Raw genomic sequence first — 27,483 nt, forward strand, 5'->3', positions numbered from 1 at the left:
TGCTGCACGTTTCCTGTTGTTGAGAAGGCACTTGTAATGCAGACTATATATAATATTACAAAACCTTTGCTGATGTAAACTCTTGTCATTCTGAAGTACACAAGTAATGCTAATAACTGGGCTTTATCTCTTGCCCAGTTTACAGACTTGAATCTTTATAAAACAGCCAGTATGTGCAACATTCACCCTTTTTTACATCAAATTTATTTTACTGGAGATAAAAGCTTTTATAGAACAAATACTTTCTCTTTTGAGGATACGTGTCATAAAAATGCGAACTTTCCAATAAATTTTCTAACTTAAGAAGTATCCAGTACTGAAAAAGGGTAATATCAGACTAAAATGACCAAACTTGAATATACATGTGTTTGAAGATTTCTCCCTTTTTCATGGGTCTTCAACAAATGACCATTTGGGTGAGGAGTGTGATATAAACAATCACCCACTTTTAATGCTAAATGTACTGAGCTGGAATCATGAATCCCTTCCTTTGTCTGCATTTGTGCCAGGCATAAGGGGTGTCACAAAGAATCCAAATTTTTAAAGACTCGACCTTTGCATCTGTTCAGCATTGAAATAACACATTTAAGACAAATCCCCTCAGTCAGATATCTTAGAAAATGCATTCATACTTAACTTCGTAATCACTTCACACGGAATAATCCTCCATCCCTTATTCATATGCTTTCAGGCCAGTATCTGGTACTGAAACAGCTCTACTAACCTTCCATAACATAGTAAATAAATAAAAAAGATAGCTGCATCACCATTCCTAGAGCTAGTAAAAGCATCTCATGCAGTCTCACACCAACCACTGCTACTAAAACTAAGATTTTCATACAGGTTTATATACTATACAATGAGCAGCTACATATACAACAGATCTCAGGCTGCGTGCATAATCCACTTTCAAAACAGTCACAGTAGGTGTCCCACAAGGATCCATTCTAGGCATGCATCTATTTAATATCTTCATAAATGCCATACAAAAGTTTTCAAAACTCAGTACAGTATGCAGATGATTCAGCTGTCATATGGAGAGACAAAATACTCTACCAACTTCATAACACAAAACAATATCCACATCAAATAATTTTACAGCAGTCAAAATTACCATGAAATACCGCAGAAAAAAGCTCAGATTGTATACACCAACACCAGTAAAGACACAATAACTCTTTCAAAAATGTTTCAACAATCTCTGCAATTCTTGAACAGGTGTCACATGCCATACTAAGCAAGCAATAACACAACAGGGTGTGTGTTATTGTGTAAATAATGCACACCCAGAGGTGTTCTGAGGCCTGTCGCCACATTATCGAGGGCATTACTGCACTTAGAGAATGGGCTAGGTATTACATTTTCTATTTTTGTAATTAACATATATATTTTAATATTTTTGATGTAAAATAGTTCCTCCACCTAATGTTTCAAACTTGCTTAGGTATATGTAACTATTGGTAGGAATTTTACATCCAAAACAGAAGTCTGATAAATATTTAATGTCCATACAAAGTCTTACTTTCTCTCGTGTACACACACACACATTCAGAAACTGTACATATGTACATTTAAAAACACGCATGATTAACCTCAGTTAATAATGCTAGACATTAACAGCTTCATATGCATACCTCTCACTGTCCAGTTGTTCACAGAATATCCAGAATTTTACCTTATTTTAGTCTGTACTTCAAACAATTTTTGTTTTGCTGGCAAATAATTGGAGATTTAAGTCACTAAATAATGATACACATTTCAGTTTCAAACTTTATATCCTTCAGAACAATGCATGCTAATCAAATTCTATTATTCTATACTATGTTTTAATTTTATAAGAGAAATATTTAAAATCTCTATTTTTGTGCCTTTGCCCTCTCCCCCATCATTTTAGGTTTTGTCCAGATTTCTCGAGCTAAGAGGTTGCACATAAAATAAAACAGCAAACTGTGTCATACACCTCATGAACATAACACTTCATTTTACTTCTGTAGAAAATTTAGAATGGCTAGATCTACAAATTCACCTAATGATCACACAACACAAGTTTACCCACAACATCAAATATAAACCAAATAAATACATCGCTTTACAATATCTTGAAGTTAGAATTCACTAAGATCATAACAAAAACAGCTTCTGTCCATAGCCAAGTCACACAATCAATCAGATGACTCATTATATTAATCCTAGATAGCTGGACTATGAAACACCTTGCCAGCAGATATTAGAACAGAAACCAGTACTGACACTTTTATACAAAAACTGGAAAACTATATAAACAACAAACACGATATTATGTACAATAAAATATAGAAATACAGCAAACACTTACTTAATCAATATAATATTCTACCATATCCACATCCATAGCAAAGCTTGCATTCTTGCTGTCTGTTCTATTACTGCATCTCTGTTATTTCTAATTTCAACTGCCATTTATGCTCTAAAAACTATTTCTACATTGTACTTACAGTGACAAACACTCATCCTTGCTTCTTCTTTTTCTTTCAGCTGTTCCCATTAGGGGTCCCCACAGAGGATCATCTGTTTCCATTTCTTCCTGTCCTCTGCATCTTGCTCCGTCACACCAACCACCTGCATGTCCTCTCTCACCACATCCATAAACCTTATCTTAGGCCTTCCTCTTTTCCTCTTACCTGGCAGCTCCATCCTTAGCATCCTTTTCCCAATATACCCAGCATCCCTCCTCAGCACATGTCCAAACCAACGCAATCTTGCCTCTCTGGCTTTGTCTCCAAACCTTCCAACCTGGGCTGACCCTCTAATATACTTATTCCTAATCCTGTCTACCCTCGTCACACCCAGTGCAAATCTTAACATCTTTAACTGTGCCACATCCAGCTCTGACTCCTGCCTTTTTGTCAGTGCCACTGTCTCCAACCCATATAACATAGCTGGTCTCACTACCCTCTTGTAGACCTTCCCTTTCACTCTTACTGGTACTAGTCTGTCACAAATCACTCCTGACACTCTTCTCCACGCACTCCACCCTGCCTGTACTCTCTTCTTCACCTCTCTTCCACACTCGCCATTACTCTGAACTGTTGATCCCAAGTATTTAAACTCATCCACCTGCGCCAACTCTACTTCCTGCATCCTCACCATTCCTCTATCCTCCCTCTCATTCACAAACATATACTCTGTCTTAGACCTGCTGACCTTCATTCCTCTCCTCTCTAGAGCATATCTGCACCTCTCCAGGGTCTCCTCAAGTTGTTCCCTACTCTCACTACATATCACAATGTCATCTGCAAACATCATAGTCCATGGGGACTCCTGTCTGATCTTGTCTGTCAACCTGTCCATCACCACTGCAAATAAGAAAGGGCTCAGAGCTGATCCTTGATGTAATCCCACCTCCACCTTAAAAGCATCTGTCACTCCCACAGCAGATCTCACCACTGTCACCCTTGTACATATCCTGTACCACCCTTACATACTTCTTTGCCACTCCTGACTTCCTCATACAATACCACAACTCCTCTTTAGGCACCCTGTCATATGCTTTCTCCAAGTCCACAAAGACACAAGGCAACTCCTTCTGACCTTCTCTGTACTTCTCCATCAACACTCTCAGAGCAAACATCACATCTGTAGTATCTTTCCTGGCATGAAACCATACTGCTGATCACTAATCATCACCTCCCTTCTTACCTAGCTTCCACTACTCTTTCCCATAACTTCAAGCAGTGACTGATCAGTTTTATCCCTCTGTAGTTACTACAGCTCTGCACATCACCCTTATTCTTAAAAATTGGTACCAAAACACTTTCTCCACTCCTCAGGCATCCTCTCACTTTCCCAACACTCCTACTTGCTAATGTGCTTTATGAATATATTGCTGTGTAATCCACATATAAATTATTTTATCTAGATAACGTCATGTAAAAAAACTGTAAAATTATTTTTCCTTTTTAATATAAGATGAGTTTTTACTGAGATTTTAACTTCCTCCAGTTCAAGTATACTACTGTATTATTTGCTTTTCATCGTTTTGATTGTTATTATTGTGCAGATGTTTGTCTTTCTTCTTTTGGAACTTTTCTCCCTGTGCCACAAATTAAATAGGCCTTTTAATAGGCTCAGTCAGACTGTCCTTTTCGAGGAAAAATAAATAAATAGTGAGATAGATACATAAAAATAATTAAAAAAAAAACAGAAAAACTAGTAATCTTAAAACTGTGCTTAAGAGCTCAGTCACAATAATTTCCAAAAATCATGAAACCCAGGTAGTGTTCCAAACCAACAAGACTTTACTCATCACGGAGAAGCGATCCTCAGTAACAAAAAAAAAATGAGAAATACATTACAATGTTAAACATATCAACTTTTATAAACTTAGAAGTAGGTGTGGAAATATAAATATTGTTTAATTTTAAACCAGCCTCTTCCAGGCAAACGATATAAAAGTGTATTTAAACGCATTTTAAGAACAGCAAATACCCACCCCCACACACTACAACTGAGTAGATCAAACTAAACACTATCTATCTATTTGCAACCCACATTCCAAAATCAGGTATTAAGACAAGCATAACATACATATAAATACACTGACTTTTAACAAAAATTGCTTTTGGCTAACTAATGCAATAAAGCCTTCAAAAGGTCTGTGACAACAACTAAAATCATATACATAGATAGAAAAGTAAAAAGAGTCAACTAGACAGATACCACACACAAACATACAGTATGGGTTTGCAAAGTACCCCTATATATATTTAATAGGTAAAGATTTGCATTAATAGAAATGGCTACAACTGAAAGAGGGTCCATATACCTCATCCCCTTTGCATCAACAGTGTGCACTTCCTGCCTAACATCAAGCAGACTCATGGACTTCCACACTCACACCAGTAATAAGTACCATCTATCCTCAACTCCATCCCCATTCTGGTGGTGATAGGTGACCATGCCCACCCTACCCTCTGTCCACCACCCAGAACTTAGAGAAAGAAACGCACCTTCCCTAATTTGGCTGCTGGTGGATCGTGCCACTGTCACTCCTGATACTGGAGGTGGCTGAAGCTCCTACAAAGCCCTGTGGACACCTATCAGTAATTATACTCCCTCTACTTCCTCATATGATACTGGCTGTAGTCCTGTGTCCACCCCTTACTCATCCTGTCATCAGTAAGAATCCCATCTTCCATTTTATACCCCAGCTACTACATTTCTCATCACAGCAGGTGATTAAGTAGCTTATCTATCTTCTCTTCCATTCCACTGGTGACAGATGTCTTCCTCCAAACCTACCAGTGTTGTCAGTGGAGAGATTCCAGCCCACAGCACCTTGTAGGAGATTGGAACTTTGAACCCTACAACTAGTTCTTCAATGCTGTGCCAGTCACCGTCTGCCTCAGCTAGTCATCAACAATCAGTCCTTCTGCAACATTTGCAGAACAGAAACAGTTAAATACCCCCATTACAGGACTATGGGATTCGGGATATACTTCTCTGAGGTGCAGGCCAAAACCAGTGGGCTATGACTGACCAAGTTTGCAGATGACTGCAAGCTGGGCACAGTCATCAATTACCAAAGTGATGTGGATGTCCTCCAAGAGGGTCTCACCCAAACAAATGACTGGTGCCAGAAACATGGCCTCAAGCTGAATGCCAGAAAATGCATCATCATCCCTTTTGGGGAGAGTGACATCCCCACATATCATCACATTAATAACAACGTGCTAAGCACGCGATCAGTCGTGAGGGATTTGGGCACCCAGGTTGATAGCAACCTGACTTTTGACCACCATGTTGCTTCTACTGTACAGAAAGCTTTCTACATGGCCCACCTCATAAGTAAGGGTATTTCATCCAGGGACAAGGAGGTGATAACATTCCTGTGTTCTTCTCTTATACGGCCAATTATTGAGTACAACGCCCCATTTGGCATGTACCTCGCAAAGCACATACAGCAGCTGGAGAGACCACAGAGGTTACTCACCAGGAGAATCCAGAGCCTCAAACATCTACCCTATACAGAAAGGCTAAAAGCCCTGTCCCTCTACTCAGTTTCATAAAGACTCCTCAGAGGTGACCTCTGTCTGGCATACAAAGCAATCTCAGACCCCTCCTTGATGGAACTGCTGCATATCCGCAAGTCAAGCTCCACTTGAGTAACCTGCACACACTGCCTCAACCTGGTTTGTGGCATCAATAGGACTTGTTGGCAGGACAAATTTGTGTCCCAGAGACTCCCCATCTGTGGAACAGACTCCCTCTCCACATCAAGCAGAGTACCTCATTATCCCTTTTTAAGTGCAATCTGGATAACTGGATGGGAAACAGAAAATACACCCCTGGGATTCCACCCGTGTCCCTGCTGGACAGGGGCTTTGGGTGCTGACTTGTCTAAACATTGGCTAAACTCTTAGCTAGGCTTATAAGGGCCTCAGGGCCAATAGCCTAGTAGCTTCCTATGATCCTATGATTACCATCTTCTCATTCACTCCCTGCTTAACCCTTACCACTCTGTACACCCAAGATATTCCTGGGTTAATATAGCTTTGATTGCCAAGCTTATGACCTGGCTACTGGCCTTGAAGAAGCTTGGTTACTGTAGCCCCATGCTGATACTTTCTACTTCACATATACATATCAAGACCATTTTAAAAGAATGATCTGATGTTGTCAATTTTCATTCTGTCCTCAACTTATGGATTCAGATCCTATCCCTCTGATATGACTCGGACATTGCTAAAGCTCATGGCAACCAAAACCTCTTGAGCTTCTCCCTTACCCACAATGCACCAACCCCAAGTACCTCAGATTTCATTTGCAGTTTGGAGCGAAAGACGTGCTTACTGCTTCTCTCGAGTTAAGTGATATATTCTTTATCAAAATTAATACTTCCTTAACTAAATTTGTTTAATTTTAGGTCTATTTACTCTCTTTGCCTATTGCTTCCTTTTATTACAGTTTATTCTAAATTAATCTACCTTCTTTTTTTCTCTCGCACGTCCCACTCTTGAATACTATTGTTAGTATTCTCTTTTTCTCTCCCCTTTCTACAACTGTGTAGTTTTAAATTGCCATTGGTGGTATTTTCTTCTATAGCTGTGACTGTTAAAAAAAAAGTTATTATCACTTCTTTGCCTTTCTTCCAACTTCTACTGGTTTCATTTTGGTGTTATGGCTGACAAGGAGAAAGGCCCTGCAGGGTTCAAAAAAATACTCCTTTTTCAGATGCACACACTTTATGTGTATACTGCTTAGGCCCCCTGCACTTACAAAAAGACTGCACCTTATGCCATGGGTTTAATTCCAGACTTAATATGGAAAGGAAAAATAAACTCATTATTAAAGGATTGCTTCCTTCATCTTTTGAAGAGGCTTTAGCTGGAGCTTCACCTGTGAAATCAAAGAAAGCCAAATCACCATCTTCGAGCCCTTCCAATTCTTCCTCAAGGGAATCGGATCAGTCTAGGAAAAGACCTCCATTGGATCCAACTCCTCTGTCAGATCATAAGAAAAGAAAAATCAAAAATGACAGATCCAACCTCAACATTGGATCTGAAACATAAAAAGATAGAGTCCTCGGATCAGACTGCCTCGGATCAATCAAAGAAATTGTCTAGTCCATCTACTTCATCCAGCCTAATTGTCTTACCAAGGACCTGATATTCCCCTTCCGTGGACCCTGGCCCCTCCAGGGTCCCTTCACCCTTTCTGGAAAGACCCAAGTCTCCATCTGTAATTTCCACTCAGTCTTCCAGGAGTCTTACAGAAGACGATGTGCAGAAATTGGTGAGAAGAATTCTCTTGGCGGAGAGCCTGACAGATGTCCTTTCGGCTCCTGCCCTTTTGGGTCAGGAGGTTCGATCTTCCACTACCCCCCTTACCAATTCATCCTCTGATGCCTTCCATAGATTCAGAGTCCTTGGATCCAAGCCATCTTGCTCCATCCAACTCGGATCTGAAGATATCCTTATCCTCGTATCTGGGACTTCCTCTGAGCACTTCGGTTCAGTCAGATCCGAAGAGCTCTTGGAGCCGAGGCTACCCTGGCAGCTCCGAGTTGTGAGAGTTAACTCTGAAGTTTCTGGAGCCATCTGTGCACCTTGGGGCTTCAGCACGGGTTAGTTCAGCTCTGACGTCTGTCTTGGGAGGATTCTCCTCTGAGCAGGGAAGAACTACAGGGTCATATTCCTCTCTGGAGAGGTCAGCCTTTCAGGTTATGGAGACAGCCTTGTCTGCCTCTGCAAAATAGATGGTTCCTACCTCCTGAGATCCTCAGACCACAGGCTTGTCATCTTTGGGCTTGGAGTCTCACCTCTCTTACTCACAGGGATAGCTGGTACCAAAACCCTAGGCTTACCATCAGGGTGTCCTGACTCTTCTGATACCCCCCATAGCATCTGACTGAGGAGGTCCCTAAGAGGAAGCATGCAACATGCAAAAGGAAGCACTTGAATTCCCCAGAGGACTCTATCACAGAAGATAAAGACTTTGATGAAGGTGAAGGGTCCCCACGGTCCTCTCCTGATGATGTGTCATTCGAAGACATCCTTGAAGTCCTAAAACACAGAGGTGGCTGGAAGCCCAGCAACCCTTCATCCAAGGAGTCTGTATTCCTGGCGGCATTCGGTACTAGCCTGTCTACCTCCTGGGTGACTCCACTCGCTGATGAACTCAATGAGCCGATCTCTCAGCGGGTGTGGAAGGATCCCAACACTACTGAACCAATACCTCGGACACCTGACAAAATTATCACAGCAACGGATGACAGGCAGTTTGTGCAAAAGGGGTGCCTGTTGATGCCATGGTTGTGGTGGCGGCCAGTAAAAAGAAACTAGCTGAGGAGAGTTCCATTGTTCTTGCCCCCAACAAGAAGTCTCAGGTGAGGGAAAGGTTTAGGAAGCGTGTCTATGCTTCAGCGACCTTCACTTTAAAGTCACTGAAGTATATGGCACATTTCACCAGGTTACAGACAGACCTCATTAAGGAACTTTCTGACACCCTCTCCAGATCAATTTCTGAAGAAGTGCAAGCATCTGTGACTTCTCAGTTGGCTTCCCTGCAATCGATTTCCAATTCTTCCATAAGGCCCATTTCAAAAGTAGCTGAAGGAACCTCAAGGCCAGCAGGTTCAGGTATTTCCATAATGAGGCACACTTGGATGTGCTTATGTGTTTTTCTGGACCCCTTCAAGTCTTTGTTCGTCAATGCTCCTTTTGACGGCACATCTTTGTTTGGCCTCAAGGTAAAACACACATTATCCAGGTGCAAAAAGGACGGAAAGACCCTGTCTGCCGTGGGCGTACATTTTTCCACCTCTCAAAGATCCTTTTCCAGGAATCAATGAGATACTGTCAAAATATGATTCAAAAAGTCTCAGGGACCTTTCCAGGACACATGTGGAGGTAGTTCCCCCAGGGATGGGGGGGGGCTCCAATGGTAGATGCCACTCCCACAGCAGAAGTGGCTTGCAAAACCAAGGGGCCAGATATTATTTCTTTGGCAGACCCTTCCAGCATTCTTGAAAGGAAGCCCGGTTGTCCTCCTCTGGAGGCAATTGGGGGTCAACGTTTCCTGCACCAGAGAGCCTGGCTAGAAATAACAACAGATACCTGGGTGCAGAAGATCATTTCCAGAGTTTTTATAATACCATTTTCCCTTCCTCCTCCAACTTCAAGAACAATCCCGATGTTCCACCCAGTCAGAGGGAACAAGCAGCAATTCAGGTACAAAGGGTGCTAGAAAAAAAAAGGGACATCCAAGAAGTCCTGCCAGACCAGATAGAATTTGGAACTTACTCAAGATTCTTTTTAGTGCCAAAGAAAACAGGGGACTGGAGAAGAATTCTGGATCTCAGTGACTTAAACAAGTAATTTCACACCAAGTTCAAGATGGTCATGATTCAGTCCATTCTCCCCTTTTGGGGCAAGGACAACTGGATGTGCGCAATAGACCTTCAGAATGCATACAATCACATAAAGATGAACAGATGTACTTACACTTCTGGTTGTTAGCCACTCATTACCAGTTCAGAGTTCTGCTGTTTGGTCTCACCACAATCCCCAGGGTGTTTACCAAGTGCATGGCAGTAGTTGTAGCTGACTTGAGACTGCAGGGATTCCAAGTGTTTCCATATCTAGATGACTGGCTCATTTCCAGACCAGGTTCTCCAGACATGTTCTCTTCTGGGGATAACCATAAACTATGAGAAATCTTAACTGGAGCCAGCTGAAGGTTTAGAATTCATAGGAGCACTTCTCAACACAAAATCATCTATAGCATCAGTACCTCCCCCTCAAGAGTTCAGACAATAAGATCACAGGTCAGAAAGATAATCTGCAGTACCAGGCTTTCAGCCCATTTGGTTCTTCAAGCTCTAGGTTCAATGGCAGCACCTATAACTCTAGTACCATTAGCCAGATTTCACATGAGGATTTTATAGTGGATGTTAGTACACAATGGGTCGATACTCTACCAACCTATGTCAGCTCCAATACAAATCACCCACACATGCAAAAGCGATCTCAGGTGGTGGGCTCAGTTGGATCAGGTTCTACAAGACCATCCGTTCATTCCCCCTCAGCCCAAGGCCATAGTGACCACGGATGCTTCCCAGTTGGGGTGGGGGGCAGTATCTGGGTAAAACAAAGCAAGGTCTTCTGAAGAGGCCAAGTTGCGTATCAATGTCCTAGAGATGAGACCAGTGCTTTTAGCGTTGCAGGTCCTTCAAGATGCTCTCCCTTCAGGGACAATTCCAATTCAAATGGACAATATGTCAGTAGTTTGGTACATCAACAAACAAGGAGGGACCAGATCTTACCTCTTGTATCAAGAAGTGCTCAGGGTGTGGCAATGGGCGATCTCATTCAACTGCTTTATTATAGCAATGCACATTCTGGAGAAGTCCAGCTTGATAGCAGATGAGCTGAGCAGGAGCATTCTTCCACCTCATGAGTGGTCTCTCAGAAAGAATGTGAAGGAAATGATATTCCACCAGTGGGGCCAAACTTGCTGCAGTCTTTTTGCATCTCCTGTAAACAACAAAAGCAGCAGCTACTTTGCCCTAATCCCCCCAAAAAGGAATCACTGAGGATGTTCTACTTCACAATTGGCCCCCCGGTTTATTTTACACTTATCAAGCAATTCCACTAATTCTGAAATTCTTTCAGAAAGCTGCCATGTTGAAGAGCAAAGCCATCCTCATTGCACCTTACTGGCCTTAAAAGATTTGGTTCCCCTTCCTTTGGCCTCACTTACTTCTCAAACCTTGGATTCTGAATCCGACTCCAGATATCCTGTCTCACATGACAGGCACGACCCATCCAGATATACCAAGGCTCAAGCTGACCTCCTGGTTCTGCAATTCCATTAATAGCCAGACAACTTATACTTTCTTTCCCTGTCTGGCACATACTTTTATCTTCCCAGAAACTTTCTACACATAAGCTCTACTCCAGTAAATGGAGAAGGTTTGTTTACTGGGCACATCAAAATAATGTTTAACATTTTTAAGCACCTTTACATAACATCCTTGAATTTTTGGCCATACTTTTTAAAGAATGAGCAAGTTCCTTGACAGTTAAGGTACTATTAGCAGCGATATCGAATTTTCACATTGGATTTGAAGGTTCTTCCATTGCCTTTCATAAGCTCTGCAAAGCCTTTTTGCGAGGCACTCTTCTTTTAAGGCCTCCTGTTAAAGATCCTACTCCACCATGGGATCTGAATCTGGTACTGCAAGCACTTATCCATACCCCCTTTGAACCAGCAGCTAGGTGTGACCTTAAATACCTGTCTGGAAAAACAATATTTCTAGCTGCCATTACTTCTGCCAGAAGAATTTCAGAGATTCAAGCCTTGTCTTCAAAACCACCACACTTGATCTTTCACAAAGATAGAGTTCATAGGTTCATAGGTTCATAGGTTCATACTAGGCTATCTGCCCTAGGGCATTTATAAGCCTAGCCAGAGTGTGTTTGGCTTTCGCCACCCATTTTAAATTAATTTTGCTATGCCCTTTTTCGAGGTTAGTATACTGTGCCTCTGTCTAACAGTGACACAGAAGTGATACCCGGGGTAAACCTACGATCCCCCATCCACTCATCAAGATTCCTCTTGAAGAGAGTCAATGAGGGACTCTACCTAACCTGGACTGGGATTTTATTCCAGAGTGAAGGGAGCCTCTGGGTTATGAATCTGTCCCTCCAGCATGTCCTATTTATTTCAGTGCTGAGGTTCAAGTCTCTCGGAGCGTAGCTCGATGGGATTTCGATTTTCTGAGGTGCAGCATGTCCATTAATTCCAGGTTGGACATGGCTTTATATGTCAGGCACAGATCGCCTCTGAGCAGGCGGTATGCCACTGAGTAGAGCTGGAGTTTCTTTAACCGGGCAGCATATGGCATCTGTTTGAGCCCTTTGATCCTCTTGGTGAGGTACTTTTGGGGTCTTTCCAGTTGCTGCAGGTGTCTGGTAAGGTACATCCCAAAAGGGGCATTGTACTCAATTATGGGCCTGATGAGGGATGAGTAAAGAGGCACGATGACCTCCCCTGATCTAGATGTGAATCCCTTCATGATTAGGTGGGCTATATAAAATGTTTTTCTAACCACTTTGGCCACGTGGTTGTCAAATGAGAGATTGCTATCAACTTGGGTCCCCAGGTCCCCAATTACTTCTTCTGTACTTAATGGATTACCACCTATGTGGTAATTTGTGGGCACTGTTTTTGCCAAAGGGGATGACTATACACTTTTTGGTGTTTAGCTTGAGGCCATGGCTCTGGCACCAGTTGTCTGTTTCTATGAGGCGCTTTTGGAGGATGCTTGTGTCGGCTGGAGAGTTGATTATAGCACCCAGTTTGCAGTCATCTGCGAACTTGGTCAGCCACAGTCCTTCCGTGTTGACCTGTACCTCCGAGAAATATATACCGAACAGGAGAGGTCCCAGGACTGAGCCTTGTGGGACGCCACTTGTAACTGGTTTGGAGTCTGACATGGCTCCAGCAATTCTAACCATGTGGGTTCTGTCCTTGAGCCAGTTTGCAACCCATCTAGTGACATAGGGGTTTATATTTAAGCTGGTGAGCTTATCTATAATGCCCAAGTGGGGTATTGTATCGAAGGCTTTTGCGAGGTCCAGGTAGGCTGTGTGGACCACCTTCCCCTCGTCAATGGCCTTGGTGACCGTTTCAAAGAAATCGACCAGGTTTAAGATTCAGGATATGCCCTTAAAGCCAAACTTGGTAGGATCCAGTGTCTGTAGGTCCCCAATATCTTTTTTTATGAGGTCCTTGATGATCCTTTCCATAGCTTTGCAGACCAAGCTAGTCAGGCTTATGGGGCGATAGTTTCCAGGATCTGTTGAGGTACCACCTTTGTGGAGAGGGACCACTGTTGCTGTACGCCACTCTTTGGGTACATATCCTGTGGTAAGGCTGAGATTGAACAGTAGTTTTATGTTTGAGTTTAGCTCTTCTTGCATTTCATGTAGGACGCAGCCCGGGACACCGTCTGGTCCCATTGATGCTGTGTTTTTTCTTTAGAGAGGGCGGCTCTTACTTGAGCATCTGAGATGTCAGGGGGGCAGCACTCTGCTGGGATAGATATTTGCCCTTTTGGTGGGGAGGGGGGGAGTTTGTGCTGAACCTGTCAGCTAGGATGTTGGCAATGTCTGTGGGTTCGGTGTATTTTTTGTCATTTTGGACTAATTATGAGCATATCTGGGAATTCCCACCCAGGCTCCTAACATAACTAAAGAAAGCCTTGTGATTATCCTTAGTGTCCTGTGCAATTTTTCTCTCGAAGCTGGCCTTAGACAATTTTATGAGTGCCTGTAGTTTTTTGCTAACACTGATCAGAGATGCCTTCCCTTTTTGGGATTTTGCTCTATCATGTAGTAGCTTCCTCCTTCTATTGTATAGTTTGTTTATGGATGGGGTCCACCAGACAGGACATCTGCCTTTGGAGGATTGGGTCTTGGTTTTATTTGGGATTGCATGATCCATGCATTCCTGAAGGTGTTCATAGAATGCATTTATAAAGGATTCTGCGGTCTGGGCCGTATTTTCCACAGGCCCGGGGGCTTTGAAAGATTCCACCTCGGTTTTGAGGAGGGTGAAATTTGCTTTAGAGAAGTTTTTCACTGTGGTTTTCTGGGCAGGGGGTGGGGTCGGGATGTGAATATCCAGTGAGATTAGTTTATGGTCTGATCTTACCAGTGAGGGATACACTTCTGGTCTGGAGCATAGAGTCCCCATGTTGGTGATGATCAGGTCCAGTATGTTTTCCCCTCTTGTGGGAGTGGTAACAAGTTGTTCCATAGCATTTGAGTTTATAAATTCTAGGAACCTTTGAGCTAGGGTGTTGGAGCTAGAGTAATGCTTCCAGTCTATGTTTGGGTAGTTGAAGTCGCCCAATATAATGGTGTTTGGAGAGACCTTCATATTTTCCAGTGTTCTCAGGAAGGCCGAGTGGGGTTCCTGGGTTTGGGAGGGTGGTCTGTAGCAGGCTATAAACTGGAAGGCAGTTTTACCCACTGTTAGTTGCACATGGATAGTCTCTGATGCTTCTGAGTTGCATAAAGAACTAATGCATCCTTTCTCCCTAAGGTGGTATCAGACTCTTATCAATTAGTCATTTAACTTGCCAGTGTTCTTTGCTAAATTTGAAAACAAGGGCGAATACATGTTATGCTTACTGGGTGTTCATAGGCAATTACATTTTTACCTACATAGAATGAAAAACATCAGTAAAACTCATCAATTATTTGTTTAATTTTTAGCAATAAAGTTGGGGAAAACAGTTGCCAAAGTAACTTTAGCCAGATGGCTGACTGTATTTCTTTTACTTATAACAAACTTGGCATTGCTTTATTAAAACCATTATGGGCTCATTCAACCAAGTCCATGGAAACTTCTTCAGTCCTTCTGTCCAGAGCTCCCATGGATTATTTATGTGCAGCAGCAATTTGGGCTACTCCCCATATCACTGTTACTACAAATTAGATCTGCTCTCCAGGGGTACAGCATAATTTGGTTCAATGGTACTCAGGGAAATCCTTCCTTGAGTCCATCTGGGATTTTAAGTAGCTGGGGACTCTGTCCCATAAGCTGAGGACAGAATGAAAATTGATAATATCAGATAAAGAAGTTATGAACTCACTATAACATTCCATCTGTGTTGCCCATTTCCATTCTTCAACTCCCTACCCTCCAACCCCCATCCTTTGAAAATTACTGAAGAGTGAGTGGTTAGGGGACGTCACTTCCCTGATATTGAGCTCCAGATATAGTCTCATCACTATATGACGACTAATATTTCTTTCTGCTAAAGTCAGCAAACAAGATCTGAGGTACTTGGGGTTGGTGCATTGTTGGTAAGGGAGAACCTTGAGAGTTTTTGATTGCCACGAGCTTTAGCAATGCATGAGGGATCGTATCCAAACCCATAAGTTGAGGAAGAACGTAAATGGACAACACAGATAGAACATTACAGTGAGTACATAACTTCTTTTTTTAATGACCATCTTCTTCTGTTTGTAAGAGGAAGCTTATACCATGAAGCAGGGGAACAGGAACATGTAGGGAAGTACATGTCTGCAAGCTTAACAACAGTGGCAGAAAAGGCATGGAAAGAATCCTGAGGAGAAGGCTGGTAGCATTTCTAGAGGACAACAGTATCCAGGGCAGAAGCCAACCTGGAGTTCATGGCCATAAGAAGCTATCAGTCAAATCTGATCTAGTTTTGTGAAGGGATTACAGAAGAGCTCGACAGGGGAGTACTAGTAAACATGGTCCACCTGAATTTCAACAAGGCCTTTGAATCCATCCCACACTGTAGGCTGATATGAAAACTGGAAGGAATATGTGCAGGACCAATGCTTGAATGGTATGACAAAGAGGGTGGTGGTGAGAGGGACAATATCAGGAATGAGGAAGATGACTAGCAGACTTCGAGTCTGTTCTGAGTCCAGTACTCTTCAATGTCTTTATCTCAGATGTAGTGTACCTGAGGAAATAGAGAACAGCAGCAACCTTTTTGCTAATAACACAAAGATAGGTGCAGCAGTTTATGGACAGGGAGAGAGTCCAGCAAAGGATTTGGAAAGGCTGAGCAAGTAGGCAGAAAGGTGGCAGTTGAGGTTTGCTGCAAATAAAATTTAAAAGTACTGCATTAAGCCAAACCAACCCTTGTGTAAAGCATTAGCTGGGGGGGGGGGGGGTAACTGATGGAAGCAGAGCAGGAAAAGGATCTGGGGATGTTGACCACAACTGGACTGGAGCACTTGGTGCAGAGTATGAGGGCAGTGGGTATCATCAGAGGGACAGATCTGAGTATTCCATACATTTCTGGTGGTCATTTGAGGAAAAAGACAAAAGGTAGGAAGAAATGCTGTCAGTTTAAGTCAGAGGGTTAAGGCTATGATTTTTTAACAAGCTTCCTTCTGTAGTCCTCGTTACATTCCCTTACTTAAAATCTGTGTGACTCTGAGCAAGTCACTTAACAAGAAAGTGTTTCCGTATCTCCCCTGGATAGGGACAGTTGTGTCCAGTGAGCTTAACTGATTAATAAAAAAGTCTAGAGGAAAGCCATCAGAAGGTAACCCACACCAGCTTTTGCAGACAAAAGAGTCATTAATTGAATCTGGTCTACCTGAAGCATGCTCAGGGTTTTACCCCTTTATGTTAACATATTTGGTAGGAAGGGCCATTTAGGCCAATGATAAGCGTCAAATCCTGGCTAATAATACCCTTTTCTACTTCCTAGTAATACTTCATTTATGCTAGCCCTGAGTGTTCTTGATTTCCATAACTGTTTTTGATGCTATGGGCCTCTAAATGCGGCCCTTTGAGTGGTGCTTCTTCCTTCACTCCACTTTCCTTCTGCTTTTCCCAGTAAAGGTTAGGCATAGTAGACCAAACACTTATTTCCACAGCCCAACCACAGGTTCTAGCTCATCCTGGGAATTCCTAAGTGTTCCTAAATCCATTACGCACGTCTCCACAGATTAACCAGATTACTGTTGTTTGTATTTGTGATCTATTTTCCTGTCACAACCTCTGGCTAGTATTCATATGCAAGGACAGGGATGAAGCTTAGGCACCAAACCATGAGCTTTGTCCGAAAACTCAGCCCCATTGTGACCATTTTCCCAATCTGCTTACCAGATTTAGGCTCCATCCTTATCATCTGTGAACAAGACCCAAGGAAAACACTGTCTCAGGTCATGTCATTTTGTTAGCAATTAAGAGTTGTATTTACCATATTAAGTCACGTCTCATTTTGTTGGCACTTAAGCATTGCATACAAGTGTTATAAGTGTTATATATATTTTAGGAATGATATTGACATGGCTATGCTACATTGCAGCAGGTGCACAAATGCCTATCATTGAAAGGCATGTGTTCTCAAATATCAGCATACTTTGAGTAAAGTGAAATCATAAGTTGGTTTTATACTTTTCCCTTTTCTCCAAGTTTGTGCAACCCTTATACGTAGTATGTTTATAATTCAGGATAGATAGGCAGACCTTCCATGTTGGAGGACACAGGGGAGCTAGAATCCCCCCCCCCCCCAAGAAAATGTTATTTAGGTTTGTTCACTATTTCTTTATATATGGACAACATGACTTCACTATATTTTGACTTTTTATAATGTTTTTTGAGTCTTGGCATAATGAAGCTTTGCATTTTATTATGAATGCGGCCAAAGGCACAGACTTTTCCACTGATGGCTGCTAACCCCCCCCCTCACACCCACACACACACACAGACACACTACCTGCTGATCTTGTCTCCTGAACCCGACTGACTTCTTCAAATCAGTCTCCAGAGCAGTGGATGAGGGTAAGGCGGTACACACAGCCTATCTGGACCTTGCCAAGGCCTTCAACACCATCCCTCACTCTGGAATCATAGATAAACTTACTAAGCTGGGCATAAATCCCTACGTTACTCGATGGGTTGCCAACTGGCTTACTGACAGAACCCAAACTGTAAAAGTAGCCAACTTCAAATCCAGCTCGAGACAAGTGACAAGTGGAGTACCTCAGGGTTCAGTCCTGGGACCACTCTTGTTTGGCATCTACTTCTCTGAAGTACAGGCCAACACTAAGGGACTCTGGCTGACAAAGTTCACAGATGACTGCAAATGGGAAGCCATTATTGAATCCCCAAATGATGTGGATATTCTACAAAACGGCCTTACAGAAACATGCCTGGTGCCAGAGCCATGGGCTCAAGCTTAATGCCAAGAAATGTATAGTTATCCCTTTTGGAAAAAAACATGCACCCATGAATTACCACATAGGTGGCAGTACACTAAACTTCGAAAGTGTGATGAGAGACTTACAGGTGGACAGTGATCTCACTTTCCATAACCACATCGCCACAACAGTCAGGAAATCCTTCTATGTGGCACACCTCATCATTAAGAGCTTTTCATCCAGAAAAAAGGAGATCATTGTCCCACTGTAGTCATCCTTCATTAGACCCATTATAGAGTATAATGCCCAGTTTGGTATGTACCTCACAAGACATCTGCAACAGCTGGAAAGGCCACAGAAATACCTCACTAAAAGAATCACAGGCCTAAAGCAGATGCCATATGCTGACCATCTAAAAAAACTCCAGCTATACTCTGTGGCATATCGTCTACTCAGAGGCGATCTCTGCTTAACATACAAGGCCATGTCAAACCCTGAGCTGCTGGACATGCTCCACTTAAAGAAATCCCAATCCCTCAGAGCCACACGCTCCAGGGATCTAAACCTTGTCATCACAATGAACAAAACATGCTGAAGGGATAGGTTCCTGACCCAGAGACTCCCCATATTCTGGAATAGACTGCCAATACATGTCAAGCAGAGCGTCTCCTTGGCCCTCTTCAAAAGGAACCTTGATGATTGGATGGAAATTCACCCCGGGGAAAATGTCAGTTGCCCTGCTAGACAGGGGTCCAGAGAAGTAAGTATTGTGGGAAGAAATATCTAGGGAATTGTTATGGCTAGGCGTGTATAGACCCTAGGGCCGATAGCCTAGTACCAACCTATGAACCTATAAGACAATAATCCACTGATCCTCATTCCTTCTTTGCAATCAGCACTGAATCATACATACACATTGTAGATTATGGTCAGTGAAGGCCAAAAAGGCATCACTTACAAAGAAGAAATATACCATCCAGAGATTCCCCAAACTGGATACCTTCTTATCTTTGGCTGCCATCTTGATACAAAACTAGTGACAGTCTTGAACAAGTGTTATGGCAAGATATACCCTTGATGAAACCTGATACCTGCCATGGATACATTCAACTTAATGCCAAGTGCTTAGACACATTTCAAATTGCATTCCTAAAGGAACCAGAAAGTGGTCAGCAACTGCCCTTATACCCCATAATCTGTTATTTCCCATAGTATCTAATGAGGAGGAATTATTAGTGTTCTCCAAGTCCATAAAACAACTGTACACTGCACTGGTACACTCCTGGCACCTTTTATACAACTGTACACTGCATTAGCACATTCCCGGAACCTTTTATGCAACTGTACACAGCATTAGTACACTCCTGGAATCTTTTATGCAACTGTACACATCATTAACTCACTCCTGGAACCCTTTATACAACTATACAGTGCATTAGTACACTCATGAACCCTTTATACAACTGTGCAGTGCATTATCACACCCCTGAGACCCTTTGTACAACTGTACACAGCATTAACTCACTCCTGGAACCATTTATACAACTGTACAGTGCATTAGCACACTCATGACACCCTTTATACAGCTGTATATGGAATAGGCACATTCCCAGAACCTTTTATGCAACTGTACACAGCATTAGTACACTCCTGGAACCCTTATACAATTGTACAGTGCATTAGCACACTCATGGAACCCTTTATGCAACTGTACACATTATTAGCACACTCCTGGAAAACCTTATGCAATTGTACACAGTATTAGCACACTCCTGGAACCCCTTATGCAATTGTACACAGTATTAGCATACTCCGGGAACCCTTTATACAACTGTACACTGCATCAGTACACTCCTGGAACCCCTTATGCAATTGTACACAGAGTTAGCACACTCCTGGAACCCAGTATGCAACTGTACACAGTATTGGCACACTCCTGGAACCCTTTATACAATTGTACAGTGCATTAGCACACTCGTGGAACCCTTTATACAACTGTACATGGAACAGGCACATTCCAGGAATCCTTTATGCAAGTGTGCATAGCATTAGCACACTCCTGGACCCCTTTATACAACTGTACAGTGCATTAGCACATTCCTGGAACCCTTTATACAACTGTGCTTAGTGCACCCATGGGACCCTTTATACAACTGTACACAGCAGTAGCATAGTCCTGGAACCTTTTATACAGCTATACAATGTAACAGCAGACTCCGGGAACCCTTATACAATTGTACAGTGCATTAGCACACTCCTGCAACCCTTATACAATTTTACATTGCATTAGGAAACCCCTAGAGCCCTTTATGCAACTGTACACTGCATTAGCATACTCCTGGAAACCTTTATACAGATGTGGAAATCTAAAGGTCCACTGCATCAGCTTTATACAGCTAGTATAAGACCTGAAACTACAGGTCCTGATAAAAAAAAATCTGCAATTTTAACAAATAAACATCACATTTCAAAACTAGCAGTGTGTATGTGTGTGTGTGTGGGGGGGGGGTGCTCTAAAGAACTGCAGCTTCACATTTGGTATATGTTGTGTCTTTCGGCTTTTCCCGGTTAGGGGTCGCCACAGCGGAACTCTGGTCTGCTAATGATTGGTAGTTGATTTTTATGTGCCGAGTTACCAGCCTTGATGCACAACCTTCAATGAAGGTACGCCCATTCACGCATGTCTCCACGCAGAAGACTCTCTAGTTGAGAATCGAACCGGACAGCATCTTACTGTGAGGCGACAATGCTACTGCAGCACCACCACTGCGGTCATATTACCCCATATTCATATATATAGTTTCACTATCCTGAGGATTGCAAATATAGTTGTCAGAATTTCAGCAGATGCCCTACTGTTCCATAGCCTAAACAGATTTAGCCTCATTCCTCCTGAATGCAAGGTTCATCTAATGGCTGTGGACTCTTCTCTGGCACTCGGGTATAAATGTTTCTTTGGAGGCTAAGAAATGTAATCCCTTATGGGTGGAACACACTTTCTGGTCCCCTTTCAAAAAAAACAAGGCCATCACCCCTGTTTGTGGAATTAGAGGTACTGTCCTCACCTTTCATGCATTACTGAAGAGGCAGGTATTGTAGCTGTGCTACCCAAACCCCATCCAGTACCTTCAATATTTCTGGCTATATGTCATCTACACTTGTGCCATTAATACTGCAGAAGTTTCTGATCACTATAGTTAATACAACTACAGCGATGGACCCGAAATCACTCCAGATTTCAAGCCCTGATAGAATGCATGCCCACAAGTTTTAAGGTGTTCTCCAAAAATGCTCCAGCAATCTGTCATTAGCTGTCCAGTAACTGTCAGCATTTCCCACCCTTGCTTAGCAAAGTATGAATAAGGTACTGCCTCTTGTTCTGCTCGAGAGACTTAACAGTTTTTCAGAACTTTTATAACCCCACCCAGTTGCCTATTCTCCAAACATTTCTCATAGTGAAGCTTTCACTTTAAGTGTCTTTGTCGCTGTATCATTCTCGTCATGCCTGACCATCTTGGCTGAATCAGGAGACCCCTTCGGTAACACTTCTCAGAAAGTTACTTTCTTCAGGTTGATAGCTTGCCACACTAGTGGTGCCCACCAGTGAGTTCTAGGGTTACCACTGATGGGCACTGACCACTCTCTGGCCACAGCTTCCTGCTGCTGCCTTAGTCACTGAGGTGTTGGACACGGGTCATTCAGCATGAATTTCCCTAGTTTTTTATAGAATGCACAATCTTCATGGCAGTAAGAGACAAACTAATCTTCAAGACATTTTTGCTGATCACTGTGTCACTGGGTCTGTCAAGTCTATTCTGCTGATAACCTGTCTGGAAAATTTAATTCACCACTAAGTGGTGATAAGTTGGTAGCTCTACATGAGTGTTCAGAAAATATGGTGTCATGTCTGGCATGCCCACAAAGATTATAAACCTTTGGCACAAGGAGTTTTGATATCAAGTAGTCATAAGAATCCTCGTGTATGAATGTGTGTTTGTTACTGCAGTCTGTCACTGTACTATTGATTAACAGGAGAGATTCACTTAAAAGAGAGCATATGGAGAGGAAGAGGAACACAGTTCAGATACACAAGCAACGGGGAGGTGCCAAAAAGGCAATATAAGCTGATGTTGGCTTAAACTAAACCAACCGTGAATGACTACAGGAGCCAGATCATGGTCAAATAGGGCCCTAAGCAGGGTAATACACCAGCCCCCCAGAACAGCCCCTCTTGCAGCAACCCCCCCCCAAGCAGAAGGCCCCTGCTCAACCATTCCAATGTTCCATTATTTGGCTAATTCTCACCAGTTACTATACACACTGTTCAAATCTATTAGTGTGCATACTGTTTTCTTACTTGTTTCTACAATTACAGATATTAAAATAAAATAGCACAGATAGACATTTCCTAAACAAACAATACAGTCTCACAATGAAAACAGAATTAGCATGAGCAGTAAACTTCTCCTCCCTTGAAACTCACATTCATTGAAACGGCATGAAAACCCACATTCACAGAAAATGCATCTGGCCAGTGGAGGATTAAGTTTACCTTTGCACTGTTTTAAAACCATAAATTCCTTGCACACATTTTAGGGCCATGAATACATGTATTTATTCTTTGTTGCACCTTCCTGAGTGTATTAAATTAAATTTCTTGTATATTACAGCACCACTTGTTAGAATATGTTTTAAATTGTAGTTTTAAACATTTTTTTAATAAACAGTGAAACAAAACGTATGAACCAATAATGACAAAACTGCCTGATTCATAACATTTCCATCATAAAAGTCTATCCAAACATCTGTCATTACAATCCACCATTATCAGTAAATATGCACAATCTCTGCAGAAGTAAAAGCCATCTAAATAATTCCACATTAAAGAGATCTGTAACTAATGAAGAGGTTGCTGCTAACAAACAACATTATACTTCATTGTTTCATCTACAAAGTGCCTGTTGCCCTTGAAGAATAAACTGCCTATGTTACATTAAAAAAATAAGCTAGTAATATTGCAACAGGGAATGGATGGCAAACTCACAACAGGTTCATAGTTACTAAGTATCTCTTCCAAAGGAAGCCATTCTCAGGACTGCAGCATCCACTCCCTTTAAAGTGCAACACAGTATAATACCAGCAATTCATCTACATACTGTGGGAGTAGAACCCACAGCATTCTGCATCAAAAGCAAGTACACTACCTGTTGTGCTACTAACAATAAAAACAGACTTTGCATAAACAGCACTAAACTTCTCTTACCCTGAAGCTCTCAGCTCCTTGTAAAATCCACTCGACACTCAACTATATCTCTCAACTTTGCAGCACAAGAAATCTGGAAAAAGCCAAAATTTACTGGGGAGGGGGACAAAAGTCCAAAACCAGTGACACATTTTAAACATTGCTTGTATAATCTTAGAAAGTTGCTAGAATAAAATGTTTTGTGTTACCATGTATTTCCTGAAAGATAGGAAGACTGAAACTTAAATGGCTATCATTATTTAATGAATTCAGTTCTCACTGATTTGCCAGAAAACCACACATTTTAAGAGGAACAGACCAAAAGTATGAGCCAAACATTCCAGACTTTATATGATCTGGATAGTCAAAAGCTATGATTCATCTCCTCGCATCACAAGTGGTGGTATGGGTAGAGAATTCAGGCTCTTGTTTCTTGTACCTAAGGTACACGATTTGAGCCTGAGTAAAACTACCACCAGGTATACTTAACTGGGGCATTTCACACACACACACACACACACACACACACACACACACACACACACACACACACACACACACACACACTTCCAGAAGCTCCATCTCAGAAGCAGCAATTGTAATTCCATTATGGCTGGCCAGTACGGTGCCCTAGATGGTCGCCTAACACACACACAAGCACACGCACGCACACACACACACACACACACACACACACACACACACACACACACACACACACACACACACTTCCAGAAGCTCCATCTCGGAAGCAGCAATTGTAATTCCATTATGGCTGGCCGGTACGGTGCCCTAGATGGTCGCCTATGCATAAGGCTGGCCATGATCACAATATTGAAATGCTAAGCTTTAAACTTTAAATGCTTGTATGTTTGTTTGTTTATACTACTTTACATTTTAAGATTACTTGCATATGACATTCAGAGAAAAAAAAAGAAAATATTTTGTCTTGTAATTCTTGTAAAGTATCCACACATTTACCAAAGTGTAGGGGGAGGGGCTGTCAATTCATTTTGGACTACAAAAAGATACTTACTTTGAACAAAGGTCTGCAATTTAGCAACTGTTTTGGTTGCAGCTGCACAATTCCATAATATACTGTAAAATAAGTCCCGAGACACACACAAATGAGGGCCATTCAAGAAATAAAAGAAGCAGTCATGTTACAGACAGTATACAAAATGACAGTGACTGACACTAATCCCATTATATGTCAATGGCATGGGAATATACCACTACTTCCTTATGTTTCACATGACTCTTATGAAGCAAACTTGAAATAAATTATGGAAAAGATAAATGCTTGAAGAAAAATTAGATCACGTTGATATATCAAGCCCCAATGACCACCATTTTGCAGAAAACATTACAATTCTATAAGAAGCAGTCATAGTGATTTTGAGTTGATAAATACAACTCAGAAAACAGAGACAGAGTGAAAAAAACAGATTTTTGTAGTTCTAAGGTAGAGTTTTCCTTTAAAGGACAACAATGGGATTCTATTATTAAAGGAGAACCGCACCCACAGACTCAAAAACATGTTTATTTCATCATGGTTTGGTGTTTCCTACATTTTAACACCACTCTGGGACTATTTACAGGTTATTATATTATTTTTATATGTAATTTCTGAGTCTAACCACATGGGGTCTGGCATCTCGAAGTAACGGGACTCTTGCTGTATCTGGATTCTCCCACTCTAACAACATGTGCAACATGTGTCCTGTCCATGAGCCACTTGGTTATCCATCTGGTAACATCAGGATTTATGCTCAATTTTGTGAGTTTATGTATAATACCCACATGGGGAATTGCGTCAAATGCCTTAGCCAGATCAAGGTAGGCAGTATGCACTGTTTTACTTATCCATGGCCTTTATGACTTTTTTATTTATTTTATTTTATTTTATTTTACATTTGTTAACCGGGCTAGTCTGGCTGGATACATGTCCATTTTCAGCAGAGGCCCGAGGAGAAAAGCTCCACTATCATACTATAACTTTACAGTTTAAAAAAAAAATCACTAATCAAAAAAACAATCAAACAATGACAAAAAAAGCAAAGTACAATTGAATATACAGTATTACTGGGCTAGTCTGGCTGGATACTTTCTCAAAGAAGTCCACCAGATTAAGCAGCCGTGACCAGCCCTTGATAAAGCCAAACTGGGTTGGGTCCAGTGTTTGAAGATTTCCAAAATCATTGTTTACCAGGTCTGTAATTATTCTTTCCATGACCTTGCATATGAGACTAGACAAACTTATGGGTCTGTAATTTCCTGGGTCTGTTGATGGCCCCCCTTTATGCAGAGGGATGAACTTTGCTGTCCTCCACTCCCCAGGCACAAAGTAAGTCTGGAGGCTGTGGTTAATTGAAGCTCTTAGTGGGTCTGATAGGTCATGTTTCAAGCTATTTGACAGGCATCCTGAGATATTGTTGTGACTTATCAAAGCCGTGTTTATAGCTCTAGACAGCACAGTGGTGACCTGTTCTTTTGTGATAAATGGTAGAGGAATGGTGGAGGGTATTTCTTAAGGGTAATTGGAGGAGATGGGGGGGGTGGGTGAAATCTGATCTGAAGTTTTCGGCCAGCATATTTGCTATATCTTCTGGCTGGGTAAAGGTAGTTCCATCTACAACAAACTCTGCACATTGTTGGGTGTTGCCCTTAAGATTACAGACATAACTGAAAAACGTCTTGCAGTTATCCTTAGCTTGGGAGGCTATTTTTGCCTCAAAATTTGCTTTAGAAGACTTGACTAGTTCCTGATTTGCTTATTTATACTATTGAGGGAGTTTTTGGTCTGTTGTGCATGTTCTCTCTTTCTTCTAGACAGGATTTTCTTTCTTTTGTTGTACAACCACTTTACACCTGGGGTCCACCAGGGTGGCTGTTGTGTTTCTTCCTAGGCGTATTTTAGTCTGGTACTTGGAAATTAGTTATGCTTTTGCTTTATAGGATTAAGTTTTACTTAGAATTTTTTTTACAGGTTTTTTTTGTGGTTAGGTGGGAGTTCTAGTTTTATATTTGTTTCAAGGGAGCCTGCATTGTGATCCAATCTAACTAGTGAGGACATTACACTTGGGGGGTGCAATGCTTTTCCTATATTTGTGAATACCAGGCCTAGGACATTTGTACCCTTAGTGGCAGTGCAGACTAGCTGGTCCAAGGCATATGAAGTGAAAGTCTAGAAATCTTTGAGCGTGCATGCTAGTGGTCATGCATGCTTCTCAGTTAATGGAGGGGTAGTTGAAATCACCCATGAGTATGGTACTGGGCTGAATGGTGAGTCTAGTACATGGTGGGAGACCTGCAGCCGGCAAGGATATGGTAGGAGAATTTTCCTGTGGTTAGTTGGACATGGAGTAGCTCAAGCTTGTCATTTTGTCTGTGCATTTGTCCTTTATGTACTGTAGATGGATACTGTTGGTGTTGTGTCATCATCCTTGGAGATGGTAGAATGTTGCCGAATGCTAAGCTCATACCAGTCTGTGCACATATTCTGAGAGCTCAGCCATGTCTCTCTTCATAAAGTCCAGGGAGGTATGTCTCAGGTTATTTACATCCACAAGGGCTATGACTCATCATACTGCTGGACAGGGGAAATGGGTGCTGACTTTGAGAGAACATGGGCGACATTCTTGGCTAAGCTTATAAGGGCCTCTGGGCCAATAGCCTAGTATCATCTTATGAACTTATGGTACTTGTGGTTTAGTGACCTGAGTGCTTGCATGATCTGCTGAATCCTGGCTCCTGACAGGCAATTAACTGTAGCCTTCTCCCTATCCAGCCTAGTGAAAGGGACATTAGTGTCTCTCACAATGGAGTCTCCTGTGACCAAAATATTGGTTTGTGTGGTGTTGCAGCCTGTGGGCTTGGTAAATGAGAAACTATGAGAAGTACTTTTTTGTGTTGTGGTGGGAGTCGTCTTGTTCGTGTACATGGAGAGTTTGGGTAAGTTACATGTTAGCACCTCCGAATATATGCGGGTCTATATGTCTAGTCTTAGCAAGTGTGGTGAGTGTTGTGTGTGTGTGTACTTGTGATTGTGTG

At 42.0% G+C, this 27,483-nt stretch overlaps 1 protein-coding gene across 5 annotated transcripts in view; it reads right to left on the reverse strand.

Moving 5' to 3' along the window:
* The window catches only part of LOC122813998 (XIAP-associated factor 1-like), a 277,349-nt gene that overhangs the window by 147,324 nt on the left and 102,542 nt on the right, over positions 1 to 27,483 (reverse strand). The gene's annotated exons all lie outside the window — the stretch shown is intronic.

Source organism: Protopterus annectens, chromosome 10.part0, assembly GCF_019279795.1.
Source record: "Protopterus annectens isolate FY-2018-M chromosome 10.part0, PAN1.0, whole genome shotgun sequence".
Classification (NCBI taxonomy): domain Eukaryota; kingdom Metazoa; phylum Chordata; order Ceratodontiformes; family Protopteridae; genus Protopterus; species Protopterus annectens.